General features: G+C 40.2%; 1 pseudogene; it reads right to left on the reverse strand.

The window, feature by feature from the left end:
* Window positions 1–1928: 1928 nt before the first annotated feature.
* LOC128573091 (olfactory receptor 7C1-like) lies at window positions 1929–5220 on the reverse strand (annotated as a pseudogene).
* Between the last annotated feature and the right edge of the window lie 8953 nt (window positions 5221–14173).

Below are 14173 nucleotides of genomic sequence, written 5' to 3' on the forward strand. Positions count from 1 at the left end.
TGCCTTCCTTGCTTGAAATGCCTTGGTAAACACACTCATCCAAAGACTTACATTAAGGCTGGGCATCATTGTTTATGCCTGTAATTGTAACATGAAGTGGGAGGATTGCTTGAGCTCAGGAATTCAAGACCAGTCTGAGCAAGAGCAAGACCCTGGTCTCTAGTAAAACTGGAAAAATTATCTGGATGTTGTGGCAGGTGTCTTTAGCTTCAGCTACTCAAGAGGCTGAATCAAGAGGATTACTTGAGCTTAGGAGTTTGAGATTGCTGTGAGATAGACTGATGCCATAGCATACTAGTCTGGGCAATAGAGTGATACTCTGCCTCAGAAAAAGATAAAAATACCAACCAAACAGCAACAAAAAAAATCACAAAGACTCACATATGATTTGATTCCTTGTCAGAGCACCCCCATGTAGTATTTTCTTTATACCAAAGTATTTGTTTTATGATGGAGGAGATGTGATAAATGAATATTTATCAAGAGATACAGTCCTCCTAATATATTCTGCAGCATCTGAAGCTGCTCAGCATCAAATACCCAAACTGTGGCAAATCTTTAATTCAGTTCTTACTCTGAACTGAACCATCTTAAGCCATCTTAAGCCAGTGCTAACTCTTCACGTGGGTGAAGTGTCCACTTTCAGCCAGGATTTGTTACTGTTTAGACTCCTGTGTTAGGGCCTCTCTGTATTCACTTGAAAAATGAGACAACCAGACCAAATAACTTAGTGTGATGAGATCTCAAATTCTGGGCCAGGTGGCTCATCTATTTCTAGTAACACATTTTCAAAGTTTATTCTAGAAATGTAACAGATAAATATATGGAGAAAGGGCTGACCTCACTAATAAACAAAGTATTTATCTATCAATCTATTTCCTGTTTGACATACAGAATGATCTGATAAATTCTGAGATTATAAATTTGAGCTCTATAAAGGCAAGAATTCTTTTCTCACTACTGTATCCCAGGTAGCTAGAACTGCATGGTACACTATAGATATCCTACAAATATTGTCAAGTGATCAATGAGAAAAGTTTTTAAAAATATTGTCAAGGCTGGGTGTGGTGGCTCACACCTGTAATGCTAACAGTTTGGAAGACTGAGGAAGGAGGTTTGCTTGAGACCAGGAGTTCAAGACCAGCCTGAGCAACAGTGAGACTCTTTCCATACGAAAAAAAAAAAAAAACCAGAAAAATCAGCCAGCTGTGGCAGTGCCCACCTGTATTTCAACTGAGGCTGAGGTAGGAGGATCAATTGAGTCCAGGATTTTGAGGCTGCAGTGAGCTATGGTAACACCACCACTGCACCTATAGCCTGGATGACAAAGAAAGATGGTGTCTCAAAAAAAAAATATATATATATATATATATATCTGGGCATGGTTGCACAGGTTTGTAGTCCCAACTACTTGGGAAGCCCAAGCCAGAGGATTGGTTGAGTCCAGGATTTTGAGGCTGCAGTGAGCTGTGATACATGAGTGAGCTATGATACAGCTATGATTATATTCCAATCTCAGTAACATAGTGAAAACCTGTCTCAAAAAATATTGTCAAATGAATTAACTTCATAAGAATAAGCAATAGTTATTGGTAAAGTGAACTAACTAATCAGTTTCATCCAACAGTATCTGAGTTGAGCTCTTGAACTGGTTGCATGGACCTGCAGTAATGCAAATGCTAAGCTAAGCCAAGGTGCAGAAATAGAGAACAAAAAGCAGGAGGTTGGGGAAGGAGCTGAGGATGACAGAGGATTCACTATAAGACCCTCAGAAAAAGTTTTCACAGTGCTTACTGGATCATTTTGACCAAAAACAGAGACACAGAGTGGATCAGAAGAAATATTCTTCTATATGATCAAGAGGCAGAATTTCTTTAGCACAGTTGTGTGACTTCTGCCAGCTTAAAAACCCAGGATCAATGTTCCCATCACTGAGCATAGAGAAGTCTCTGTAGGGTCGTCCCGAAGTCCCTGTTCTGCAAGCTGTAGATGAAGGGATTCAGCATGGGAGTGACCACAGTGCACATCACTGAGGCCACCATAAATTTCTGGGAAGAGGATGATATGTTGGAACTGAGATACACACCAAGGCCTGTCCCATAGAATAAAGAAACCACAGACAGATGAGACCCACAGGTAGAAAAAGGTTTAGATTTCCCACCAGCTGATGGGACTCACATAATGGAAGAGACAATGTGGTTATAGAAAAAAAGGATCCCTGAAAAGAGAGCAAAGCTGAGAAGGCCAGTCACTATAAACAGCAAAATGTGATTGACCAGTGTCTGAGCAGGTGAGCAACAGGGCCTGTGCAAGTTCATAGTAAAAGTGCTGAATCACCCAGTTGGTGCAGGACAGCTGCAGCATTCACAGATTCTAGATCAGGGAGGATGACAAGCTGATGAACCAGGACACAAGAACCAGCAGGCCACAGAGGCGGGGGTTCATGATAACAGTGTAGTGTAGGGGTTGGCATATGGCCACATACTGGTCATAGGCTATCACAGTGAGCAGAAGTGTGTTCATGACTCCAAAAACCAAGCAAAAATACATCTGAGTGAGACAGCCTGCATAGGTGATGGATTTCCTCTGTGTCTGGATGTTCAACAGCATCTTGGGGATGGTGGTGCAGGTGAAACAGATGTCAGCTAAAGAAAGGAAGAAATACATGGGGGTGTGCAGGCGGGAGTCACAACAGACCACCAGGATGATGAGCAGGTTCCCGAGCACTGTGACCAGGTACATGGGCAGAAACAGCCCAAAGAGGATGGGCTGCCTCTCTGAATCCTCAGGGAGTCCCAGGAGGTAGAATTCTGAGGCATCTGTTAGATTTTATGGTTCTGTGTAGCTTTGATACCTTTAGAGAGAGAGAGAGAGAGAGAGAGAGGGGAAAAAAAGAGTATTGAAAGAAAAAGAAAGAAAGAAACCAACACCTAGCACTGTGTATTTGACATACAAACAATTCACAAGTAAAGTTTTCACATTTGAAGACCAGACACCCTCAGCAAGTCCTATTGTCTTTGAATTCTGTCATGGTTCTTTTTGTTATTTGTCTTTTTCCATCTGCACCTACTTTAGAGATACTCACTGATCAATATTAGCTTACCTAGACTTTAGAGATAAATTTACCATCGTGGTGAAATATAACAGTATTGTTTTAGACAAAATAGGAAAGAAGAAAGTTCTTTCCTCTTTAAGAGGTTTTGTTTATTCTAATTAAACAAAACTAAGAAGCAGTCAAATATACCATGTTTTATTCTAATACAGTACTAAACATTGTCTTGTTTCAGAATATTTATAGACACTTTATGTGAGGAAGAATCATTTTGTCTGGAAACTAAATTAAAGTTGATAGTTCATAATCAGAAAACGTTTTTACATAGAAGTTACATTCTAGAGATTTCCTCATTATTATGTTTTCTGACGTTCTTTCCTCATGGACATACTAACTCAAATATGTGGGGGTTTTATAATTTCATTTAGTATGTAACTCCCATCCATGACTTAGTTTGACTTTGAGTTTTGATAAATAAGGTTTAGTTAAATGCACATGATTGTAGGCCATCCCTGACACAAATACGTCATAGGTTACAATGAACCTATCCATGTTTAAACAATGATGTGATGTTAAGAAGACTTTTGCATTATTCTCTTTGAAATAGGAATGATGTGGAATTCCAAAGTGTGTCTCAGTCCAAGTAACAAGGTTTACCTATCCTCTCTGCTTCTTTTTTATTACATAACTATTTCTGCCATGGATTTTTTTTTTAATAATTAAAAGGTTTAAATACCATTAAGTGCACTTATAGGCCTCAGGTGTTCATGGCATAGACTCAAAGGGGAGCTATTGTACCTTGTCTCTAGTTCTGCAGCACCTTCCCTGAATGGGACAAAGAACGGAGAGGAAAGTACCAATTGTTTAAAGCACTCTGATTATACCCAATTCTTGTGATCCAAGCAAGACTTCAGATAACACTTATCAGATAATTTTTCTTTTCTGAGACAGGATCTTGTTCTGTCACCCAGGCTGGAGTGCAGTGGCCTCATCATAGCTACTGCAACCTCAGACTCCTGGGCTCAAGTGATCCTCCTGCCCCAGATTCCCAGGTAGGTAGTATTACAAGATACCTACCACTATACTTGGCTAATTTCTTAATTTTTGTAGAGATGGGGTCTCACTGTGCTGTTAGGCTGTTCTCAAACTCTTTGGCTTCACTTATGCCCTTTTCTCATGCTCCCAAAGCATTTGGAATACAGGTATGAGTCACCAGGCACAGCCAGAGATTACCATTTTTGTTGCCTCCTCTGTGCCAAGCAAGATATAAATTCTGGGGAATCAGAAAGAAAAGAGACACAGTCATTCCTCTCACAATACTCAGTGCTTACTTATGTGAGGGCAAAAATAAAACATCCAGTAATACCTCTAGCAAAAAGGTAAATTCAGGTCTCCCTGGGATAGTTCAGGTGAATGGTATGGAGGCTAACTTTAGATATAAATACTAATATCTAAAATATTTTGCTTTTACTTTATGTATCCTTCACAGACAAATCACAGAGGGAGCATCTACAATGCAATTGTATCAACCAGAAATCAACTCACATGACAATGCTAATTCTGAGACAGGAACAAATTGCCCCTTGTCACACGGATAAGTGAAATGGGCAAGATTCAAAATCAAATGGTCAGTCTCTGGGTCCCAGGCACTAAAGTACTTCAACAATTTCCAGCTCTCAGAATGTGTTAAGCAGAGGTCAGAAGTCTTAACAACAGGTATCTCTGGGTACACTCTAAAACTGTTTGCAGCTTCCTGAATAAGAATGAATTCAAAACCCTGATTTTATGTCTTCTTTGTGGAAGTGGTAGCAGCACAGAAAAGTAGGGAAAAGGGGGTAGGGAGATGCCCTAGAGGCTCCTGTGCCAATTCTTTCTGTGATTTTAATGTGATCTCAACTGCTCTTTCTACATTTGATACAGCGAGCATGGCACTCCCTGGTCTCTGCTGTTGTCTATCAGGAATCTCCCCGGGGAAGAGGACAGTTAGTATTGGCCTGGATTGACAGGGATATGAAAGGGCAGTTCACATGCATTGAGAGGACCCCATGTCTGACATGAGATGTGAGCTTCCTGGTGAAGACACCTCTGGAAGGAGATGCAAGTGTGGAGCTACGTGTCTGTAGATACACTGCCTAATTCATACCTGGATTCACCTTTATATCCCTCATGATCTGGTAATAATTATTTGAAAATGCATTGGCCTTTTCCTCTTCTGTGAAATAATAATAATGTATGCACTTACAACCTGGGGAAGACTATGCAGATTAAGGGGAACAACTTACACAGGACCAAGCGTCAAGCCTGGCATTTAGGAAGCCCTCAGGAACAATACAAGATGTTCCAATAACTGTCACTTTCAATCTCATCTTAACCTTCACATCATAAACATTTTGGAGTGCTTAAGAAATAGTTTAGAGAGACCTTTTTATGCCACAGTGAGTGAGATGTCTCTAGAAAGTAGAATCAAAGTATGAGAAAAGCAGAGCTTTGAATGAGATTTCTGAGACCCTGACCACAACCAAGACCATAATCTTTAGTCCTCTGGGATGAAACTGTGCACATTGGTGTCTTCCCCTCTGGCTACCCCTACCTGTCTTGAAGATGAGGAAACAATAATCTTAACAGTCACTGCATACGCACTGAGCTAGGATTCCCCCCTGCTGGGGCATGACCACGGAAAGCAGGCCTGCTGCCCCTCCCCAAGTGGTGTACCATGAAGGCGCTGGTACTGTCCTCAGAATTGGAGGAATCATCTTACATCTAAGTCTGAAAGTCAGTCCTCTGACAGCTGAGTTGGGGAAGAAAACTGAAATCTAAGTACGAATATGCAAACTTTCCCTCTGTTCCCATTCTTAGGCGGGCCTCCACACCTTCATTTGCTTATTCTCATATTTCCAAATCCAGAATCTGATTCAACCTCTCTAGAGAACAAATCTTCCCTCTTCTCTTGGGGTAAGAAATTGTATCCTGGCTGTGCAGAAAAAGAGCTCTAGGGGCCTCTCTGCTTTCACCCTCATACAGGCTTTCCCAAGTTTGCAGTACCACTCATACCCAGCCATGCTGTCTGTGAACGTCAGCTTGCTTCTGGAGTTACCTTCTTGCAGGCGTTAAAGAAAATGAAAATGATTACCAGCCCTGCTGGTATCAGTCTGTGGTACTCTCAACGGAAAATAAACAATGTTTCCAAGGGACAAGGGGGAGGTCATTCAAACAATGTTTCCATATGAGACCATAGCACAGTTGCAAAAACTGCCAACAATCTTTGTTACCAATTTCCAGTCTGGTTTTGTTTCTTAGCCTGCTATTGTCTAAGCCCCCACAACCACCACCACCCCCACAACCACCACCACCCACCTCCCTCCCCCCAACCCCACCCCTCCTCAAATTGAGCTATCCAATTGCTGAAATTCCCCTACTTCTTGACTACATCCCATGCAGAGGTGGCAGCCCACTCCCCTGATCCCTCAAGAGACTCTGCAGCACGCAGGCAACCCTGTTATGAGCCCCTCCTACTCCCCTTACTGAGACGTTTCCAAGGTTCCTCTGAGGCATGTTCTCCCTCGATGCAGCAAACCAAATAAACATAACTTTGTTTAATTCCAGGTGTGTCCTGGTGACGGCTGGCTGGTGAAATTTCACAGCTTTCTGTAGTCTGCTAACTCTGGTACAATCTACTTTTCAGGTTCTAAAATATTCTTGACCTCTCTCCCTATAACGTTGCCACAAGTCATATTCTCTCTGTCCTTCCTTCCCCGCTTGCACGTGAACCAATACTCTGTTGCCCAAGGTTGTTCATTCTGGATTCTATTACTTATGACAGGTACCTGACAGTGTTAGCAGCAGAAAATACACTGGAACAGGACTTGTGAATGACTAAATCTGACATCCTATGCTAAGCATATAAACTGAGAATGGATCTTTATGGTATATGTCTGTCCCCAGATCTGGCCTACCAAACCCCAAGTATATCAAATTCAACAAGACTAACCCATCCTCTTTCCCCCAGCCAACTTCCCCACCCTCTTCCTGGATTCCCTGTGGCAGTTAAGCCATTGCTGAATCAGCCACACTAGCCACTCTCTGGGAATCCATTCTAGGCTGTTTCCTCCTCTTACACTCCAAACATCCTATTATCCACCAATTCTGACTCTTTTACCTTCTAAATATTTCTTGAATTCTATTGCCCTATTTCAAAGTCTTTATCATCTGTCACCTAGAACAATGCAATAATTTCTGAGTCTTCTATTTCCAAGGAAACAACCCTTATTCCATGCCGTTGTTGCAAGAAATCACCATTAAAGTGCAAATCCAATGGTTATTCCCCCACTTATCAATGGCTTCCTATTGGCCACAGGATAAAGTCCAAGATTCTTAGTAAGACATACAAAACCCTTGGCACTGCTCATTTTGCCAGTTCCTCCAACTTAAAACTTAACCCTTTCTTCCAGAAATGCCAACACATGCTTATTTCTCATTGCCTCTGTTTATGCCTTCCTTCTGGCCTTGTCACTTGGCTGATTCCTACAGTCCTCCAAGAAGCCCTCCCTACTCCATAACCCACAACCCAGGTAAACTTTTTAGGTCTGGCAGAGGGTAAATGGATGGCAAGGAAGTGCCTAGGGTGGAGAGCAGGAACCAAATGTAACTGGGAACCAAACCAGGGCTGGGAATTGCTCCCTGGTGGCAATATACACAATAAGGAGCTCCTAGTGACCTTTAACTGACCTGGGGCTCATTAGCATCTAATTAGCATAGCATGGGTGGAGTTTTCATGAAGGATTCCAGGAGGATGCTTGCAGTGGTTAGGAAACTGTTACAGATTGCAGCCTGTTACGTATCTGTTGTATATAACCCAACCTGTCACTTACCCCCAAAGTGGGAAATGGCAACCAATCCTGCCAGAAGTAAGGTATGACTAATGAGCATTTAGAAAACAACATGTGCTCAGAGTTTGGAGTTTTCCTCCCTGTGGAGAATGACCTATTTTTCTCTCTCTGAAACATACTTGCACTTTGATAAATGTTACATGTGCGATTTCTTTGTATCTGTGATGACTCCATCATCAGGTTCCCTCCATACCAGTACTCATTATTGACAATGGTAAGTGGGAGACCAGAGAACGCCCAGACAGACCTAATAACATCCTTTGTCCAACCTGGAAGACTACAAAGCTGTGATGGGTAGGGATTTTGTTTAATTCAACTTTGTATTCCTCAGTGAGTTGCATAAACACTAGTCTATAATATATAATATACATGCTATAAATAATGTTGATATTTTCTAACATGAATACCCCATGAGATAGGAATTATTGTCACTTCTCTCTCACACACCTACACACACACATAAGATGCCTATTTTCATAAATGTGTAAATATTTTTTTAGTGAATAATAATGCTTCTGGCTGAGTGCTGTGGCTCATACACATAATTCCAGCACTTTGGGAGACTATGGCAAGAGAAACACTTGAGTACAGGTACAGGAGTTCAAGATAAGCCTGGGACATATAGTGCGACCTTACATCTACACATAAGGAAAAAAATCAGCAAGGTGTGTGCAGTCCTAGCTACACATTCTGGAGGCTGAGACAGGAAGAGTGCTTGAGCTCAGGAATTCAAGGTTACATTGAGTTATGTATGGTCAACCCACTGCACTCCAGCCTGGACAATAGACTATATTTGTGCAGACACAGGGTCTCACTATAGTGCCCAGGCTGGTCTCAAACTTCTGGGCTTAAGACCTCAGCCTCCTAATGCACTGAGATTAAGGCATGAGCCTTAATACCTGGTCTGTTTATGGTGTTCTTAGTATATCATTTTGTATAGTTTTCTTAGTACATGCTCCAGGTATTACGATGTGCAGAAGGAGTTTCCCATTACCTATTCAGACAAATGATTCTATTAGTTTGGGTGAAATACAGAACCAGATTTCATTTAGTTCCCTTTACCCTCTCCATTTAAAAAATACAATTACTTTATATACTTCCTCTTCATATCATGAGCACCACATTAAATACTGTAATAATTTTTGCTTTAAAACACCAGTACAACTTGTGCATATGTGATTTCGCATTAGTGCTGCTGTGTTTTATGGATAAATTTTTAGAAGTGGGATTTATCAATCAAATGGAAAATTTATCCAACATTTTGCTGGTATTGTCCAAATCTTTGACCAGGAGGTTGTATCATTTTGCATTTATGAAATTGACTATTTCCCCTCAATCTCTCTAAAAGAGTTTGTTGCTGAATTTTTATTTTTATTTTTTCTTTTTTTTTATTGTTGGGGATTCATTGAGGGTACAATAAGCCAGTTACACTGATTGCAATTGTTAGGTAAAGTCCCTCTTGCAATCATGTCTTGCCCCCATAAAGTGTGACACACACTAAGGCCCCACCCCCCTCCCTCCCTCTCTCTTTCTGCTTCCCCCCCCCATAACCTTAATTGTCATTAATTGTCCTCATATCAAGATTGAGTACATAGGATTCATGCTTCTCCATTCTTGTGATGCTTTACTAAGAATAATGTCTTCCACTTCCATCCAGGTTAATACGAAGGATGTAAAGTCTCCATTTTTTTTAATGGCTGAATAGTATTCCATGGTATACATATACCACAGCTTGTTAATCCATTCCTGGGTTGGTGGGCATTTAGGCTGTTTCCACATTTTGGCGATTGTAAATTGAGCTGCAATAAACAGTCTAGTACAAGTGTCCCTATGATAAAAGGATTTTTTTCCTTCTGGGTAGATGCCCAGTAATGGGATTGCAGGATCAAATGGGAGGTCTAGGTTGAGTGCTTTGAGGTTTCTCCATACTTCCTTCCAGAAAGGTTGTACTAGTTTGCAGTCCCACCAGCAGTGTAAAAGTGTTCCCTTCTCTCCACATCCACGCCAGCATCTGCAGTCCTGAGATTTTGTGATGTGGGCCATTCTCTCTGGGGTTAGATGATATCTCAGGGATGTTTTGATCTGCATTTCTCTAGTATATAGAGATGATGAACATTTTTTCATGTGTTTGTTAGCCATTCGTCTGTCGTCTTTAGAGAAAGTTCTATTCATGTCACTTGCCCATTGATATAAGGGATTGTTGGCTTTTTTCATGTGGATTAATTTGAGTTCTCTATAGATCCTGGTTATCAAGCTTTTGTCTGATTGAAAATATGCAAATATCCTTTCCCATTGTGTGGGTTGTCTCTTTGCATTGGTTATCGTCACCTTAGCTGTACAGAAGCTTTTCAGTTTAATGAAGTCCCATTTGTTTATTTTTGTTGTTGTTGCAATTGCCATGGCAGTCTTCTTCATGAAGTCTTCCCCCAGGCCAATATCTTCCAGTGTTTTTCCTATGCTTTCTTTGAGGATTTTTATTGTTTCGTGCCTTAAATTTAAGTCCTTTATCCATCTTGAGTCAATTTTTGTGAGTGGGGAAAGGTGTGGGTCCAGTTTCAGTCTTTTACACGCAGACATCCAATTCTCCCAACACCATTTATTGAATAGGGAGTCTTTCCCCCAAGGTAAGTTCTTGTTTGGTTTATCGAAGATTAGGTGGTTGTAAGATGTTAGTTTCATTTCTTGGTGTTCAATTCGATTCCAAGTGTCTATGTCTCTGTTTTTGTGCCAGTACCATGCTGTCTTGAGCACTATGGCTTTGTAGTACAGACTAAAATCTGGTATGCTGATGCCCCCAGCTTTATTTTTGTTACTGAGAACTGCCTTAGCTATACGGGGTTTTTTCCGGTTCCATACAAAACGCAGAATCATTTTTTCCAAATCTTGAAAGTACGATGTAGGTACTTTGATAGGAATGGCATTGAATAGGTAGATTGCTTTGGGAAGTATAGACATTTTAACAATGTTGATTTTTCCCATCCATGAGCATGGTATGTTCTTCCATTTGTTAATATCCTCTGCTATTTCCTTTCTGAGGAGTTCATAGTTTTCTTTATAGAGGTCCTTCACCTCCTTCGTTAGGTATATTCCTAGGTATTTCATTTTCTTTGAAACTATGGTGAAGGGAGTTGTGTCCTTAATTAGCTTCTCCTCTTGACTGTTATTGGTGTATACAAAGGCTACTGACTTGTGGACATTGATTTTATATCCTGAAACATTACTGTATTTTTTGATGACTTCTAGGAGTCTTGTGGTTGAGTCTTTGGGGTTCTCTAAGTATAAGATCATGTCGTCAGCAAAGAGGGAGAGTTTGACCTCCTCTGCTCCCATTTGGATTCCCTTTATTTCCTTGTCTTGCCTAATTGTATTGGCTAGAACTTCCAGCACTATGTTGAATAGTAAAGGTGACAGAGGACAACCTTGTCTGGTTCCAGTTCTAAGAGGAAAAGCTTTGAGTTTTACTCCATTCAGTAAAATATTGGCTGTGGGTTTGTCATAGATAGCTTCAATCAGTTTTAGAAATGTGCCACCTATGCCTATACTCTTCAGTGTTCTAATTAGAAAAGGATGCTGGATTTTATCAAATGCTTTTTCTGCATCTATTGAGAGGATCATGTGATCTTTATTTTTGCCTCTGTTAATATGGTGGATAACGTTTATGGACTTGCGTATGTTGAACCAGCCTTGCATCCCTGGGATGAAGCCTGCTTGATCATGATGAATGACTTTTTTGATGATAAGCTGTAATCTATTGGCTAGGATTTTGTTGAGAATTTTTCCATCTATATTCATGAGTGAGATTGGTCTGAAATTCTCCTTTTTGTTTGGGTCTTTTCCTGGTTTTGGTATCAGGGTGATGTTTGCTTCATAGAATGTTTTGGGGAAGATTCCTTCTTCCTCAATTTTTTGGAATAATTTCTGCAGTACAGGAATAAGCTCTTCCTTGAAGGTTTGATAGAATTCTGGAGTGAAGCCATCTGGACCAGGGCATTTTTTAGTTGGAAGCTTTTTTATTGTTTCTTTGATCTCAGTGCTTGAAATTGGTCTGTTGAGGAGGTCTGTTTCTTCCTGGCCAAGTCTAGGGAGAGGGTGTGATTCCAAATATTGATCCATTTCCTTCACATTGTCAAATTTCTGGGCATACAGTTTCTGGTAGTATTCATAGATGATCTCTTGTATCTCTGTGGGATCAGTTGTTATTTCCCCTTTATCATTTCTGATTGAGGTTACTAGAGATTTTACTTTTCTATTTCTAGTTAGTCTGGCCAATGGTTTATCTATTTTATTTATTTTTTCAAAAAACCAACTCCTTGTTTCATTAATATTCTGAATGATTCTTTTGTTTTCAATTTCATTGATCTCTGATTTGATTTTGGAGATTTCTTTTCTTCTACTGAGTTTAGGCTTAGATTGTTCTTCTTTTTCCAATTCCATAAGGTCTCTTGTGAGATTGTTGATGTGCTCTCTGTCTGTTTTTCGAATGTAGGCATCTAAAGCGATGAATTTTCCTCTCAAAACTGCTTTTGCAGTATCCCACAGGTTTTGGTAGCTTGTGTCTTCATTGTTGTTATGCTTAAGGAAGTTAGTGATTTCCTGTTTGATTTCTTCCTGCACCCATCTGTTATTCAACAGAAGATTGTTTAATTTCCATGCCTTTGGATGGGGTCGAGCATTTTTGTTAGAGTTGAGTTCCACCTTTAGTGCCTTATGGTCTGAAAAGATACAAGGTAAAATTTCAATTCTTTTGATTCTGTTGATATTTGTTTTGTGTCCCAGGATATGATCAATTTTGGAGAATGTTCCATGGGGTGATGAGAAGAATGTATATTCTTTATCTTTGGGGTGGAGTGTTCTATATGCGTCTATCAAGCATAATTGTTCTAGGGTCTCATTTAAATCTCTTATATCTTTGTTTAATTTCTATTTAGAGGATCTGTCCAGCTCTGTAAGAGGTGTGTTAAAGTCCCCTGTTATGATGGTATTATCAGATATCATATTGCTCAGACTGAGTAAGGTCTGTTTCAAGAATCTGGGAGCATTTAAATTGGGTGCATAGATATTTAGAATTGAAATGTCTTCTTGTTGTAGTTTTCCCTTGACCAATATAAAGTGACCATCTTTGTCTTTTTTGACTTTAGTTGCTTTAAATCCACATGTATCTGAAAATAAGATTGCAACTCCTCTTTTCTTCTGAATTCCATTTGCCTGAAAAATTGTCTTCCAACCCTTGACTCGGAGCTTTAATTTGTCTTTTGAAGCCAGGTGTGTTTCTTGCAGACAGCAAATGGATGGCTTGTGTTTTTTAATCCAGTCAGCCAATCTATGTCTCTTCAGTGGGGAATTCAAGCCATTAACATTTATGGAGATAATTGATAAGTGTGGTAGTATTCTATTCGTCTTATTTGGTGAGAGTCCATTGCTTAGTTTTACCTTTTGCATCAGTGTGGAGGTTAGGTTCTGTCCTTTGATTTCTGAGTTCTTACTTTGCTGCTGATCCATTGTGGTGGTCAGTGTGCAGAACAGGTTGAAGTATTCCCTGTAGAGCTGGTCTTGTTGTGGCAAATTTCCTCAATGTTTGTATATCCGTAAATGATTTGATTTCTCCGTCAATTTTGAAGCTTAGCTTAGCAGGGTACAGAATTCTGGGCTGAAAATTGTTCTGTTTAAGTAGATTAAAGGTAGATGACCATTGTCTTCTTGCTTGGAAAGTTTCATTAGAGAAGTCTGCGGTCACTCTGATGGATTTGCCCCTGTAGGTCAACTGGCGCTTACTCCTGGCAGCTTGCAGAATCTTTTCTTTTGTCTTGACTTTGGACAGGTTCATCACAATGTGTCTTGGAGAAGCTCGGTTAGAGTTGAGGCGACCCGGGGTCCGATATCCCTCTGAAAGCAGCGTGTCAGAATCTTTGGTGATATTTGGGAAATTTTCTTTTATAATATTCTCTAGTATGGCTTCCATTCCTCTGGGGCATTCTTCTTCCCCTTCTGGAATTCCTATAACTCGTATGTTGGAACGCTTCATAAAGTCCCATAATTCTGACAGTGAACGTTCTGCTTTCTCTCTCTTCTTTTCTGCCTCTTTTACTATCTGAGTTATCTCAAAAACTTTGTCTTCTACCTCTGAAATTCTTTCTTCTGCATGGTCTAACCTGTTGCTGATACTTTCCATTGCATCTTTAAGTTCCCTGATTGACTGTTTCATTTCCTTCAGCTCTGCTATATCCTTTTTATATTC

Source organism: Nycticebus coucang, chromosome 20 (genome assembly GCF_027406575.1).
Source record: "Nycticebus coucang isolate mNycCou1 chromosome 20, mNycCou1.pri, whole genome shotgun sequence".
In the NCBI taxonomy this organism is placed as follows: domain Eukaryota; kingdom Metazoa; phylum Chordata; class Mammalia; order Primates; family Lorisidae; genus Nycticebus; species Nycticebus coucang.